The sequence below is a fragment of the Uloborus diversus genome, chromosome 5 (genome assembly GCF_026930045.1).
Source record: "Uloborus diversus isolate 005 chromosome 5, Udiv.v.3.1, whole genome shotgun sequence".
Lineage (NCBI taxonomy): Eukaryota > Metazoa > Arthropoda > Arachnida > Araneae > Uloboridae > Uloborus > Uloborus diversus.
The window spans coordinates 148,139,717-148,151,899 of NC_072735.1; the positions used below are offsets into that span (position 1 = coordinate 148,139,717).

Genomic DNA, 12,183 nt, shown 5'->3' on the forward strand with positions numbered 1-12,183 from the left:
CCTGATACCCCAGTGTATGACACCTTGTGATCCAGTAATTGGCACATGTTAATAGAACTGGAAAATCACTTTATTTTTTACTTTTAAATTACATACAAAATTTATCATCATAAGAAACATGAGTAATGATAATGTAAAGTAGGTAATCTTTACTAATAATAAAGCAGAAAGTCTCTCTGTCGGGATCTCTGTCTGTCAGGATCTCTCTCTGTCCGGATCTCTGTCTGTCAGGATCACTGTGACGCGCATAGACCGTTCGGCCGATTTTCATGAAATTTGGCACAAAGTTAGTTTGTAGCATGAGGGTGTGCACCTCGAAGCGATTTTTCGAAAATTCGATTTTGTTCTTTTTCTATTCCAATTTTAAGCCCATTTTTCATATAAATTTGATAATATGAGGAAGAATGTGTTTATCTTTCTCCTTCTTTATCTTTACTAATAATAAACCTGGAAGTTTCTCTGTCTGGATCTCCCTCTGTCCGGATCTCTCTCTGTCCGGATTTCTGTCTGTCTGTCAGTATCACTGTGACGCGCATAGCACCTAGACCGTTCGACCGATTTTCATGAAATTTGGCACAAAATTAGTTTGTAGCATGGGGGTGTGCACCTCGAAGCGATTTTTCGAAAATTCGATGTAGTTCTTTTCCTATTCCAATTTTAAGAACAAAATTATCATAAGATGGACGAGTAAATTACGAAATTATCATAACGTGGAACCGTAACATGGGCACAAGCCAATTGGCGAGATACGAAATTATCATAACGTGGAACCGTAACATGAGTACAAGCCAATTGGAGAGAAAATTCACCACACAGGCGAACCAAAAGACCTTTTAATTTTTCTGTTACGGGGAAAGCCGTGCGGGTACCACTAGTTTTATATAAATTAATGCTAAATCACTCTTCTTCATGTTGGAAAAGTATTTTAGAGAAATAAAAACATAAATTTGGAATGTTCCATGGAAAAGATATTGAAATTAATGCTGTTTCATCCTTCGGTTTACAATTTTGATTTTACGAATGCTACCAAGTTAGGTTTGCCCCAGGTATAGTTAAAAACTCATATAGCATACTTCTTTGCATAAGTTTTCCTCTTTTTTATTTATCAAATGCAACAAGTCGGTTTTCTTTCTCTTGAAAAACCACCCGCTGCAGGCGGCATTGAGATACCGTGGGTGGCGAATGGTGGTTAGCGAGCGAATCGAGCAGAGGACGGAGCCCCTAGTATAAAATTAATTACTGACTAACTTTCATTTGGATTTTTTCTGGTGAAAGTCACTCCAATTGACAAAAAGCCGCAAATTCAAAAATTGATGATTTTGATGCTTTTTTTTTTTTTTTTTTTTGACAATTACTGTCCGAAAGCTACCGATTTCAATTTCCGCTTTATCATATTCGTAATCTACCCAAAAAACTGAAGATAATGACACCTCACTCAGCTTTATCGCGGAAATGACGCTATTTCCCCAGTACCTGGCACACATGCCAATTACTGGGGACTAGCAAAATTGAAGCACCAGTAAATGACACCCATCATTATTTTAAAATTCCAAATAGGGACGAAAATATACTTCTACGCAATTAAAGTAACACCTTTCAACTAAACAAAACTTTTGACAACAAAAATTTAAAATATATTTTAAGTCAGATTTTAATGGATTTATGTGCATGCTTCCCTAAAGCCAGAGAAGAAGCTTTTGCAACAAAAATGGCTGATTTGACACAAGCCACAATTGTTTCTCTTTCCTACGAACTGCTGTCATTTAGTAACATGAATTAAAGTTATAATCTTTAAAATTAATGTACATTCAGTTGGTATATAGCCTCTTTTAAAAAAAAAAATTGGATACGAGTCTTTTTTTAGGACATTTTTGTTGGAAGTGCCAATTACTGGTGTTACGTCACGCATGAAATGTCTATTTCATTTATTTTCTTTATTTTTCTATTTTTAGTGTTTTACGTTTGGCAACGTTGGTTGTGAGAGTAATTCTAAAAATATGGTCGAGTTCGCTTGAAATGTAAAGTTTTAATGGTGGAAATAAATGTCTCGTTGCGAGTAGCTTAATATTACTGATGATTTTAAACTGATCAATCATTACAACGCCTGTATTATTTATTAGGGTGATGGTATCACCAGTTTAGAAAGCGTTTTCACGTAACATCTGGCGTCCGCGACAGGACTGTTGTTCTGGATTGATATTTTGAATTCAGCATATTGGAATGGAGCTGAATAATTTAAAGAAGCTTCGCAAAGCTATTCGGTCTTCTTTCACGAGAATTGTTTCAAGAATAAAAATTCAGCTGGAATCTGCCGAGGCAGATAAACATGAAGTTCAAGTGGCTTTGACATTATTAGAAAACAAATGTGCTGAGTTAAAAGACATTAACGAAAAGATTTTAACGCTGCTTCTAAACGTTGAAGACGCAGATTTACACTGCTCAAAACAATTAGGGGAGCACATGGTTTTAACAAAATTACGCAAAGATGCATACTAATAAATAACATAAAATGTATGTACATATAAACATCCATAATTTTAAGCCTACCAGGAAACGGAAAAAGAAAACTTTATATGCCAATCAGTGTTCATGACGTCAAAAACCAGAAAAAGGAGATAAGAGCAGAAATCGAGATGTTGCAGAAACGTCCGTTTTATTGCCGTAACTGTGAAATTCGATTGCACAGTATTTTTTCTTGAGACAAGGTTACTTGAGAATGTCTTAACAGAGTGATTTACCGGAATCCATGACATGACATCTTATAGGCAGACTGGAATCCGCGCAAACATAACGTAGTGTCGCGGACGCTGTTTGAGTCTCCAGAAGTGTTGTTGCAAGGCTTTGGAATCAATTCCAAGAGACAGGAAATGTTAGACGTCGACCAGGGCAAGGTCGGCCACATGCCACTGAAGCAACTGATAACCAGTATATACTGTTAATAGCCCGTCGAAACAGAACAGAGAATGCTACGCAGCTGCAAAGACAGTTACTCTTGGCAACAGGACGAAGGATGTCCAGCCAAACAGTACGTAATCGGCTTCATGAGGGAGAGCTCTATGCACGTAGGCCAATGGTCCTCATTCCGTTGACCCCACGCCACCGTGCTGCCCGAAGATGATGGGATGCTGAACATCGAGATTGGGAGCAACATGATTGGAGCCAAGTGTTGTTTACAGATGAGTCCCAAATCAGCCTAGAGTGTGACATCCGAAGCTTTCTGGTATGGAGGGACAGGGGCACTCGAAATAACCTCGCATTCATTCGTGAAAAGTCACAATACAGATGAGTTGGTTGGATGGTATGGGGTGGAATCAGCATAGGCGGACGTACGGACCTGCATATCATTCGGAATGGCACTTTGACTGGCCGAAGGTATGCATACGAGATACTGCGACCTCATGTCATCCCTTACTCTGGAGCCATTGGAGATTCCGTTGTTTTCCAGAATGATATTACCCGACCGCATAGAGCTCGTCTGGTAGAGAACATGCTTGAAGCTGAAACAATACAGCGTATGGAATGACCAGCGTACTCTCCTGACCTGAATCTAGTCGAGCATGTTTGGGACATGCTCGGACGACGCATTGCTGCGCGATCAAGGCCGCCTGTTACTGTTCGAGACTTAAAAATTGCACTTCTTGGGGAGTGGAACAGTATTCCCCAAAGTCAGATAGATAACCTCATCGCATCCATGGCAAACAGGTGTGCAGCAGTCTTAGGTGTTCGAGGAGCCCACACGCCTTATTAAAACTTATGCATCATGTCTAAACAGTGTCTTTTTTCATCATTTACATGTAACCAAATTGTTGCCCTAAATCATCTTTTAGCGTTTTTTCCATACTTTCAAAGCATTAAAACTTAATTCCAATTATTTTACGTCTTTTTTTCTGTATTGCGCATTGATACGCGTGTACTATCCATTGTATGCCAATACATGGCCGTCTCGCCCGGTTTTCTTCACGTTTTTGCTTGCTCCCCTAATTGTTTTGAGCAGTGTAGAAGAAGAAATGCAAGCTGTAGAAGAATACGATTCAAATTTTGTTGATATTCACACGAAAGGTATGTCAATTATTAATGTGCCTTTATTAGTAAATGAAAGCAGTGATACATTTTCTGAAAATAAGAATAAGCGGAAATTCAAATTACCTAAGCTAGAATTCAGAAAATTTGGCGATGATATTAAAGAGTGGCTTCCCTTTTGGAACCAATTTCAGAAAATTCATGACGATTGTGATATTTCGGAAGATGATAAATTTCAGTATCTCATTCAAGCCACTGTCAAGGGTTCCAGAGCCCGAGAAGTAGTGGAAAGTTACCCACCCATTAAAGATAATTATTGTAAAGCCATTGACAGTTTAAAATCAAGATTTGGGAGGGAAGATCTCTTAGTTGAAATATACGTAAGAGAATTGTTGCAATTGATAATCTCAGTACACCAAACACGTCAGAACATTTCTTATTCATCTTTATATGATAAATTAGAGTCGTATTTGCGTGCACTTGAAACATTAGGTGTCACTACAGATAAGTGTGCATCTATGTTATTTCCTTTGGTAGAGTCATGTTTTAATGAAGATTTTTTGAAAGCATGGCATCGTAACGTAACTTTGGAGTCAAAAGATGATTCGAAAACACGTCTTGATAGTCTAATGAAGTTCTTGAAATCCGAGGTTGAAAACGAAGAAAGTATTAACCTGGCAGTATCTGGTTTTGGTTTACTTAGAAATAAAAGTTCTAAGGAAAATATAGAAAAGAAGCGGATTAATTTAAACACTTATAAGGACAAAATTCATACTGCATCTGCGTTGACTGCCAGCACTCATACAAGTGATTTTAAAAGATGCGCATTTTGCGATGGTAGACATTTGAGTTCGAATTGCTTCTCAGCTCAAAAAATGAATTTAGTTGAAAAACGGAAAATATTGAAGGATAAGGGTTGTTGCTATCTATGTTTAAAACCTGGTCACCAAGCAAAATTGTGTAGAAGCTATTTTAAGTGTACTAATTGTAATAAACGACATTTGACGATAATGTGCGATGAGTTTAAATCTGACACATACAGGCAACAACAAGAAATGAAAGAAACGGCAGTTGAAGAAAAATCAAAAGATGTTACCATGACAACCATGAGTAAAAGTCCAAGAGTTATTTTGCCTACGTTAAAAGTGAAGTTGGTCTCCACTTCCGGCCATAAAGAGATAGAAGTGAATGCTATTTTAGATACTGCATCGCAGCATTCGTATATTTTGAAGGATTTGGCGGCGAAATTAAATTATGAAAAAATTCGTGATGAAGTTGTAATTCACTCTTTATTTGGCGGTATCGAAACTGAACAACGACAGCAAAATTGTTACAGAATAAGGCTAAGAAAATTGGATGATACATTTACTTGTAATTTTGAAGCTTTAGATCAAGACATGATATGTAGTAATTTAAGTCCAGTCAAAAATGGACCTTGGCTGAATGAGCTAAAGAAGTTACATGTTTCTCTTACCGATGTTGATGAGAATCCTAAAGCAATTCATGTACTAATTGGCGCCGATGTATATGGGAAACTCGTAACTGGAAAACATGAAGTTTTACCGTGTGGCCTAGTAGCCATAGAAACTTTTTTAGGATGGACATTACTTGGGAAGTCACCCGAAATAGAACGAAATACCAACACAGCGATGTTGGTTACATCACTTTTTATTAAAGAAGCTGATATTTCAGACTTCTGGAAATTGGATTTGATTGGCATTAAAGATCCAATTGAAAGACTCTCAAAATCTGAGCAAGAAGCTATTGCTAAAAATCACTTTCTTGAAACTGTTAAATTTACTGACAATCGTTATGAAATTAGTCTCCCTTGGTTAGAAAGTTGTGCACCTTTACCTGACAACATAGATCTGGCAAAAAGGCGATTAAATAAAGTAACTGAAAAACTTCTATTCAGCAATCATTATGATGCATATGAAGATATTTTCCATCAATGGTTGGAAGACGGCATGATAGAAGATGTTCCGGAAACAGAAATTAGTTCGTTCGGAAACTATTTACCTCATAGACCGGTGTTTAAAGAAAGTGCCACAACTCCTATTCGGCCAGTTTTTGACGCATCTGCTCGGATGGCCAACCAGCCCTCATTAAATCAATGTTTACATTGTGGTCCAAACTTAATCGAAAACATCCCAGATATATTAATGAGATTTCGCATGAAGAAAATTGGAATAGTAGCTGATATAAAGAAAGCCTTCCTCCAAATCGGTGTGTGCAAAGATGACAGAAACTACTTGCGTTTCTTGTGGTGGAAAAATAAAGATTGTAAAGAGTATAGAATGTTTCGCCACAAAAGATTAGTGTTTGGAGTGAAAAGCAGTCCTTTTCTTCTTGAAGCCGTTCTGAACTTTCACATACAAAGCTATGCTGAATCCTGCCCTGTTGTGGCTTCTATTCTTACAAAAGGATTTTATGTGGATAATCTCGTCACCAGTATAGATAGTGAAGAAGAAGTGAAACTGTTTGTTGATGGAGCCAATGAGTTGATGCTTCGAGGTGGCTTTGAACTTCGGTGCTGGGAAAATTCGTCATATGGCAAAGAAGATGAAACAGCAGATGACTCTAATGTTCTAGGTATGAAATGGGATAGCTCGTCTGATGTTCTTAGAGTTAACATGACATGGTTTGATGAAGTTAACTTAGAGAAAATTTCGAAACGAGCTTTACTGTCGACAGCACATAAAATATTTGATCCGATGGGGTTTGTTACACCCGTGACACTTTGCCCAAAGCTCTTGTTGCGAGAAGCATGGCAACAAGGTTTAAACTGGGATGAGTAAATAGCAGAGGATTTGAGAAAGAAATTTCTAACCTGGTTTGATTGCCTAAAAGATCTCAATTCAATTAGTTTTCCTAGGTGGATAAAATTTCCTTTAACTGACACTCATTCATGTTCTCTGCATACGTTTTGTGATGCAAGTAAAGATGCATATGCAACTGTTGTCTTCTTAAGAGTGCAAATAGAAGATAATGTAGACGTTTATATCTTAGCTTCAAAATCTCGCTTAGCTCCGACGAAAGGTGCGACCATTCCTAGATTAGAACTTTTAGCGGCTCTGATTGGAGCGCGATTAACAAAACACATCATTGATTCATTGGGTTGCACAAGTATTAAAGTGAATTACTGGAGTGATTCGACAACGGTACTCACGTGGATAAGCAAAGAGGAAAATTGGTCCATCTTTGTCAAAAATAGAATTGATGAAATTAGAAAATTAACTTCCACGACATGTTGGGGATATGTACCAAGCGAAGACAATCCTGCCGATTTACCTTCAAGAGGTTGCAATGCGAGTTCCTTTTTAAAAGGCAGATGGTGGGAGGGGCCACATTGGATGAAAGATCCGATTGAAAATTGGCCATGTTCCCTTGTAAATTTTCCGCTTATTGACGAAGAGCAAGTTATTAAAGAGAAGAAAAAATGTCCAGTTTTGTTAACTACCGAAAAAATAATGAACAAATCAGATTGGATGCATCGCTACTTTTCAGACTATAAACAGATAGTTCGTTTAGTGGCATGGATTCTTCGCTTCAAACATAATTGTTCAGTTAAACAAAATTTAAGATTGTGTGGAGAGTTGAATTCTCACGAATTTATCGAAGCTGAAACGAGAATTGTAAAAGTAGTACAAGAAGAATCATTTTGTGAAGAAGATAGAAAGATACGCAATCTCGAAACATTTAAAGATAGTAAAGGTGTCATACGTGTTAGAACAAGGATTTTGTACCGAGATGACACAGACGATTTTCTTATGCCAGTACTACTTCCATCAGAACACGAAGTCACAAAAAGACTTATTTTGTATGAACACAAAAGCAACTGTCATGCTGGTACACAGGTTCTTTTGAATATATTGAGAGAGAAATATTGGGTCCTAAATGGTAGGAAAACTATTAGGAAAATTTTATCGAAATGCGTTACTTGTTTAAGACACAAGGCAAAGTGTCTTCAGTCAGACCCGACACCTCTTCCAGCCGATAGAACAAAAGATGCAGCCGTTTTTCAGATCACGGGAATAGACATGGCAGGTCCAGTTTTTATAAAAGAAAAGCAGAAAATCTGGATAATAATATTTACATGCGCAGTCTATAGAGCGGTGCATTTAGAATTGGTGAATTTTGCATCTACTGAGAGTTTTCTGATGGCCTTTAAGAGATTTATGTCTCGACGTGGTAGAGTGTCTGTGGTATATTGCGACAACGGCCCAAATTTCGTCGGTGCGGCTAATGCACTAAAGCTTATTGATTGGAACCAAGTCCTAAAGTCTGGAGCCGTGCAGACTATTGTATGGAAGTTTAATCCCCCTGCTGCCCCATGGTGGGGCGGTTGGTGGGAGAGGCTCATTAGAATTGTTAAAGATCTTTTAAAGAGAGTCTTAGGAAAAGCATATTTGACATATGAAGAAATGTCAACAATATTAACCGACTGTGAAAGGATCGTTAACGCGCGACCAATGACTTATGTTTCTGAAGGTGATAGTTTAAGACCTCTATCCCCAGCAATGTTTTTGCATGACATTAAAGAGACTAGTTTACCAGATATAGAAGTTTTAGACCAGAAATCACTGAGTAGAAGAGTGAAGTACAGACAAAGAATTTTAAATGATCTAAAGAAAAGATTCAGATCAGAATATCTCGGACAGCTTGTACAGAAACCTAAAATCAAAAATCTACGTTCCCTTCGAATCGGGGAAATAGTACTGATCGGAAGCGATAATGCTAAACGTGTTGATTGGCCTTTAGGAAAAATTACCGAAATTATCCCTGGCAAAGACAACAAATCTCGACTTGTAAGGGTGAAAACCGAACGTTCAACATTTCTTAGACCCATTCAACGAATATTTCCGTTGGAAATACCGTCAATAGATGACTTGCCTGTTGACGAGATTGCTGCTGCAGATAAACCATCACGATCAGCAGGAATCAAAAGTTCAACCTTAGTTCCTGAGAGGGAAGTCAAGGACTGTGAATCGAAGACTTACGCTACAAGAAGTGGTAGAGTTGTTCGAAAACTTCAAAAATTGGACTTATAGACATACATTAAGAACTTTAAAGTTAATAACAATTTAATGGTTTTATATGTTGAGTTGCTCCTAACTCAAGGTGGGAGAATGTTACGTCACGCATGAAATGTCTATTTCATTTATTTTCTTTATTTTTCTATTTTTAGTGTTTTACGTTTGGCAACGTTGGTTGTGAGAGTAATTCTAAAAATATGGTCGAGTTCGCTTGAAATGTAAAGTTTTAATGGTGGAAATAAATGTCTCGTTGCGAGTAGCTTAATATTACTGATGATTTTAAACTGATCAATCATTACAACGCCTGTATTATTTATTAGGGTGATGGTATCACCAGTTTAGAAAGCGTTTTCACGTAACAACTGGTGCCGTGCCAATTACTGGGGATGTTACCCTATGTGCGTTCTCCTCAGCGGCGTCAGGGGGCCGTCAATAGCTCAATTGGCAGAGCTGTGGATTGCAGATGATGAAATTTAATCCATAGGTCGCTGGTTCAAGTCCGGCTCGACGGAAAAATAATTTTCTATATTTAAAACAATTATTTTATTTCTTAATAACGAATATAGTCTGTCGTCTATATGCCGTTATGCAAGCCTTCGATATCTCAGTTGAAAGATCGATTGCAGCTGCTAAAACACTTAGGAAGCTTTTTCGAATGGGAATATATTTTCTCTATTTTAAATATTATAACAGCGGTGAACTGTAGCTGAGGAAGGATAAATTCATACGTCGCTGGGCCGGATCCGGGTCTACGGAGCAATAATTTTCTGTTTCTATTATTTGTAAAAGAATACAGTCTTAATTCTCTGAAATGTAATGTGAGCAGTCGATAGTTTAGTTGGCAGAGCGGTGTGCTTTACCTGGCACAACAGAAATCCATTGGTCGCTACTTCGATTCCGGTTCGACGGAGAAATAATTTTCCATATTTAAAACAATTATTTTATTTCTTAATAACGAATATAGTCTTTCGTCTATGCGGCGTTATGCAAGCCGTCTATACCTTAGTCGACAGATCGGTAGAGTGTAGGTTCTAAAACTCATAGGAGATTTTTTCCGATGGAAAAATATTTTCTGTATCTTTATATTATTATTTGAAAAAGAATGTATGCCTTCTTCCCTGGCATTGTCTGACGAGACGTCGATAGCTCAGTTGGCAGAGCGGTGAACTGTAGATAGCAAAACCGAAATCCTTTGGCCGCTGGTTCAAAAACGGCGCGACGGAGAAACTGTTTTGTATATTTCACTCAGTTATATCATTATTTGGAAAAGAATATATGCGTTCTCCTCTGTAGCATATGATGAACCGTCGAAAGAGGTCAGTTGGCAGAGCGGTGGACTGTAGCTGGAAAAACATAAATTCATACGTCGCTAGTTCAAATTTTTCTCGACGGAGATTCATTTTGCATATTTTATTATTTGTAAATGAATACAGTATTTTTTCTATCAAATGTTATGCGAACCGTCGAAAGTTCAGTTTTAAGAGAGGTGGACTGTAGCTAGTAAAAGAGGACGCAGGTTACAATCTGGCTCGACGGAGTGATCGTTTTCTATATTTAAAACAAATATTTTATTTCATAATAACGAATATAGTCTTTCGTCTATGCGGCATTATGCAAGCCGTCGATAACTCAGTTGAAAGATCGGTAGAGTGTAGCTGCTAAAACACTTAGAGGCTTTTTCGAATGGGAAAAAATTTTCTGTGTTTTGAATAATTATTTAATCACTTGAAAATGAATGATACTTTTTCTTCTCTCCTGCGAATGTGAGACGTCTATAGTTCAGTTGGCAGAGCGGTGGACTGTCGGTGATGAAACAGAAATCCATAGGTCGCTGGTTCGATTCCCGCTCGACGGAGGAAATATTTTGTAATTTTGAAACACTTAGCTCATTATTTGAAAAAGAATATAAGCCTTCCTCTCTACAGCGCCTAGCAAGCCATCGAAAGCTCAGCTGGCAGAGCGGTGGACTGTAGTTGGTAAAACAGAAATCCATAGGTCGCTGGTTTTAATCCTGCTCGACGGAGAAATTATTTTCTATATTTAAAAATATTATTTTTATTCTTAATAACGAATTTAGTCTTTCGCCCTAGCTGCATTATGCAAGCCGTCGATCACTCAATAGAGAGATCGATAGAATAACACTTACGAGGCATTTTGGGAATGGGAAATATTTTCTGTATTTTAAATACAGAATTTTATTACTTGCAAATGGATGATTATACTTTCTTATTTTCTTTGCTCAACGAGCCGTTGATAGCTCAGTTGGCAGAGCGGTGGACTATAGGTGGTAAAATAGCAATCCATAGGTCGCTGGTTTGAATCCGGCTAGACAGTGATAATATTTTGTGATTTTTAAACAGTTATCTCATTATTTGAAAAAGAATACATGCGTTCTCCTCTGCGACATTTGTCCGGTTGTTGATAGCTTATTTGGCAGAGCGGCGAACTTTAGCTGGTCAATCAGAAATCCATAAGTCGGTGGGTCGAGGCTGGCTCGACGGAGGAAATGCGTTGCGATTTTTAAACACTTATATCATTATTTCAAAAAGAATATATGTCTTCCTCTCTGCAGTTATACACTAGCCGTCGATAGCTCAGTTGGCAGAGAGGTGGACTGTAGCTGGAAAAACAGAAATCCAAGTGTCACTAATTCGAATCAGGCTCGACGGAGAAATGATTTTCTATATTTAAAACAATTGTTTTTGTTCTTAATAACGAATGTAGTCTTTCGTCCAAGTTGCATTACGTAAGTCGCCGAGCCTAAGTAGAAAGATCGATAAAGTGTAGGCGCTAAAACACTCAGGAGGATTTTTCGAACGGAAAAATATTTTTTGTATCTTAAATAATTATTTTATTACTTGTAAATGAATGATACAATTTCTTCTCTCCATTGCTAAGCGAGCCTTTTGATAGCTCAGTTGGCAGAGCGGTGTACTGTAGTTGAAGAAACAGAAATCCATATGTCGCTGGTTCGAATCCGGCGCGACAGAGAAATTATTCCCTATATTTAAAACAATTATTTGTATTCTTGATAACGAATATAGTCTTTCTTACAAGTTGCTTTATGCAAGCCGTCGGTACCTCAGTATAAAGTTCAATAGAGGGTAGGCGCTAAAACACTGAGGAC

General features: G+C 37.7%; 1 non-coding gene across 1 annotated transcript; it reads left to right on the forward strand.

Moving 5' to 3' along the window:
* Positions 1 to 9,482: 9,482 nt before the first annotated feature.
* Trnac-gca (transfer RNA cysteine (anticodon GCA)) lies at positions 9,483 to 9,568 on the forward strand. The gene is given in 2 exon segments: positions 9,483 to 9,519; positions 9,533 to 9,568. It is a non-coding gene; the product is annotated as a tRNA-Cys (tRNA).
* Positions 9,569 to 12,183: the final 2,615 nt, after the last annotated feature.